At 47.3% G+C, this 4,234-nt stretch overlaps 1 long non-coding RNA gene across 1 annotated transcript; it reads left to right on the forward strand.

Moving 5' to 3' along the window:
• Nucleotides 1–704: 704 nt before the first annotated feature.
• Nucleotides 705–2,548, forward strand: LOC119142025. Its single transcript, XR_005102134.1, has 3 exons — nt 705–863; nt 1,412–1,470; nt 1,720–2,548. It is a non-coding gene; the product is annotated as an uncharacterized LOC119142025 (long non-coding RNA).
• The last annotated feature ends 1,686 nt before the right edge of the window (nt 2,549–4,234 follow it).

Consider the following 4,234-nt stretch of genomic DNA (forward strand, 5'->3'; position numbering starts at 1 on the left):
CAAAGGTTCGTATCCAGACTATTGGAATTCTAGCTTCTGAGAAGTCTGAGTTGCAGGCGGCCCTTGCACATACTCGAGAAGCTGCAGGGGAGAAATCAGGTAATTGACTGTGGGCACTCCAGCTCAAGCTGTTGGTCAAAGTGTGAATTTCAAGCCAGAGGCATGACAGTTGCTGGCAGCCAGCTCACAGCAGTGGCCGACTCCTCGGTGGGCAATACTTGGCACCATCGCTGCCTCTGTCGCCAGAGCTGCCCCCAAGTGGGAGCATGTTGATCCCATGGCAGTTGAGGTTCTTTTGTGCATCGCTAAAGCCTTGTCAGCCCTGTTCAGCCCCGGCGACTACCCCAGGCTGTTCCTTTCTGACTTTCTTCTGACCCTTTTAAAACTTAGTTCCCTTTTCGCCACCCTCCCTCCCACACAGCTATCACGTGAAGGTAGGTTTTACCCGAGCCCTTCATTCTGCACCAAGTTTGAGCGACTTCTTCTATTAGAAAGAAAGATCCCAACCAACATATTGCCTATTCTGCAGCGGCAGTTTCGTCATCTCCCTCAAAGTGAGGATGGTAGTTACAGAGAGCTTTACTGCCCAGAGCTGCTAGTGAGCCACCTGTAGAGCCAGGGGCGGAACCAGGTCTACTGACTTGCAAAGCTCTGTGCTGCCTTAAGAGCTTGTAAACAAAGCAGAAAGTGCTGTTTAGCAGTTCCAAAAAGCTCTTTGTGGTCCAGCCTCAACTCACTCTGTTCTGACTTGTTCAGGAGAAGCCGAGAGCCTTGCGGCTCGTTTACGTTCATCTCACCAGAGGGTAGTGGAGCTGGAACGTACTTTGGCCTCCGTCTCTCTGCAGCAGAAACAGGCAGAGAAGGTAAGAGTCACCTCTGCTTATGCTTCACCAGCAGCTCTGCCTTTGGCTATTTGCTTGTCAGTATACTAATTGCAAGTCTGTAGTCCCTGCTCGGAGAAGAGGCAGAAATTAACATTCTGAATTGTTAATTAACCTTGTAAAGCCCTGTGTTCTCCATGGTCAAGGCAAACTTCATTCAGGTTTCTGTGACCACTAATCATATGGTCCAGTTGCTGTCTTCAGATCCGGCACCTCACTTCATTAGTCTTGCCAGCTCCACACGCAACAGAAGCGCCACCGAGACCTTGTCTCAGGAGGGTCTCCATCAGGCAGACACTTCAGTATTGATATTCATCCAGAAGTCTGCAGAAATGACCTCATGTTCAGTTAGTAGCATCGCGTTTGAAAAGGCTGAGCAGATTTATTCCTGGCAAATTCAGGAGGTTCTAAGCAACCTGTCCTGAAGGGTTTTGCCAAAGTTCTGATGCTTTCCACTTCAGCTGATGTGCTAAAGGTGAAATATTTTGCTGAAGTCTGCAGCTGAATCAGTCGTTTCTTTTTTTCTGCAGCGTAACGAAGAGTTAATGAAGGAGCTAGAAGACCTGAAACAGGAGCTGTACAAACAAAGGTAAGTCCATTTGCTGCTTGTTACTGCAGAGTAACACTGCTCTTCCCGGTAGAGCCACAAAACATCACAAGGGGCATGCACCACAGGTGGTGACTTGGGAGGTTGGATATTCAGCTTAAAAAAAGTGACTGGGTGTGATGTTTCTGTGATTCTAACTGTTACGACTAGCTGGATTGTAAATTTATGACATGTACTTGCCCAGACCCATAGTACATACAGTGATGCTGCTTTAATTTTGGTTTGTTTCAGCAAAAGCAGTGAGGAAATGAAGCAGAAGAATTCACAGCTGTCAGAGAAGCTTCTCTACCTGGATAAGAAAAGCAAAGTTAAGGAGCTGCAATTGGAATATTTGCAGAACAAGCGGGAAATGGCTAAACAGAGGATCCACCAGGTGCCCATACTGCTTCCAGGCTGTGAGGGTAGATCACACTGACCGTTGTAAGACTTTGCTTCTGAGAGTGGGGGCAAGGCTTAACCCTTGTTCGGAAAGGAAGGCACAAAACCTCATCAAGGCATCCTCTTGGTCAAAGGCCTTCAGCGAGGCCTCTGAGGAACAGAAGGTCTGTTTGAAGGAGCTGGAGCAGTAGACTGAAAGCTGTTGTGACGCTGGTCTGCGAAAAGAATGTTGTACAATATGAGAGGGTGACTGAACATACAGCGCGTGACAATACAAAGACTTTTCCTGCTTTGTATCTGTTTGGCATTTTGGTTACGCAGCTGTCTCGTGGTCTCACTGAGAAGCCAGTTGAATAGGGGTGGTGTTTGTACCCACCCTTGCAGAAGGTGAATTGGACAATGGTAACTCGAAGGTCAGCTGGGGAAAGTTAAGAGAAGCAGCCAGTTAGGAAGGGAATTCAGGAAGCCAGCTGCTAGCAGTTCAGAGAGCAAGCCGGTGTGAACCTGAGCCTGTGAGGGAAGAAACTGCTCTTTTGTTTGTTGTTGGTTTTGGGGTTTTTTTCCTCCCCAGTCAGTGGCTTAAGTTACCCTTGAAATAAAGGCAGCTGCTCCTCTTCTGGGAAAAGTACTGTGTGCCAACTGACATGCTCCAGACACTGGCTTTAAATTCCTGACGTGTTTGACAACTTTTAGACCACCTGATCTGGCTGTGTAATACAGACTCTGGAAGTGCACAAAGTTTCTGAGCCAGATTTTTAGATTAAGAAAATAGGTTTTAATCAAACAAGTCGTAAATATAAAATTGGTAGGGAGGAGCTGTCTAGCTCAGCCTGTTTTACAGGGCTAAAATCTAAGCTTTTTGATTTTAATCTCCTTCCCCCCTCTTTTTTTTTCATTGAACATCACCGTGAGTTGGAGCACTTTAAGGTTGCAACATGGATCATGTGGCAGGTTGCTATCAGGGGAAAGGCTATGCAGAAGTGGCGTGTTAACATTTTGCCATGACTTTTTGATTTTTCTTGGCAGTTGTCAAATCAGGCAGGGAGTCTGGATGCAAAGCAGCAGTTGCAGGTGGCACTGGAGGAGAAGGCAGGCCTGGAAACCTGGGTTGCTCAGGGCTTGTACGGAATGACATCCAGATCTTCATGTCTGTAAAGAAACTTGTGTGGCAGAAGAATGCAGCCTGAGCTTTGCGTTAACACTGGTTTCTTCAGGCTTTATCCCTGAAGCGGTCACTGCCAAATTTATTTAGCCAATACGATTTTCTTTGTGTTTTATTTTGTTTTGAACAGCTCTCAGGGTCAGTTTTCGAGCTCCAGTTCGAAAGAGATCAGTATGCAAAGAAACTGAAGGAGGTGCAGAGAATGTGGCAGCAGTAGGTGCAGCAGTTCTCTGAGCAGGTAACACCAGGGGCAGCGTCACAGCTGCTCTAGACAAACACAGGCAGGAGTGAATGCACCATGAACGTTGTTTTAACTTTCATGGTGTGGCCTTGCAGGTCCATGCAATGGCAGACGAGGAGGCGGAGCACATGGCCTGAGGAGACGATGACGTGGACTCCTGAGTTCGACCAGAAGACCTTTTATTAGTCCAGAACCCACGCTTATAATATCCTCGTTTGCTGTTCCCGCGCCCCATACTAAATTATCATTGGTTAATCAATACTGTTCACACACGTCTTGGCTACATATAATTGGTCAATTACTAAGCTGCAAATGCACTGAACTTCTTGCCTTTTTTTCTCTCTTCCTTCTTATCTCTGTGGGTTTCATGTTCTCAGCCAGCCGCCGAGATGTGGCATCGCGCATCCGCTCTGGCCTTGCTTCATACCCCGTCTTCCTTCCAGGCGTTCAGCCAACCTTATCGTACTTTCTCTCTTCTTTAGCCTTCAAGGCCCTTCACAGGCATCGTGGCCTCCAGCACTGGCCATAAAGCTCTCTACACTTCCCCCGTCTTTATTTTGAACAGAAACAACATTAGAGGTTAAACTACTTTTGAATCATAGGTCTTACACAGTTCGGCATACAGGGAATAATGGTCAATATAACTACAATTACCAATAGCAATATTCCTCCGCGTGTTGTAAACTCCTGCAACCGTCTGGTGGTTCCCCGAGACTTGAAAAGATTCCGCAACCAATCTCCCAAAAGTTCCTGCCGTAAGCCCTGTGACATGTCCTTCAATTTTTGTAACTGACTGTGAATCGACGCGGAACAGCCCGGAAGGTTCGTACAACGCATTCCTTAGCGCTGTGCACTGTAGGCTACTGCAGAGGAACGAAGCTGGGTTAATCAGCACTGACAATGTACAGCTGTGGGCTGGCTTCAGGGGCGGTGGGTTGGCTGGTGTAGACAAGGTGCAGCTGTGG

The sequence above is a fragment of the Falco rusticolus genome, unplaced genomic scaffold (genome assembly GCF_015220075.1).
Source record: "Falco rusticolus isolate bFalRus1 unplaced genomic scaffold, bFalRus1.pri scaffold_171_arrow_ctg1, whole genome shotgun sequence".
Classification (NCBI taxonomy): Eukaryota; Metazoa; Chordata; class Aves; order Falconiformes; family Falconidae; genus Falco; species Falco rusticolus.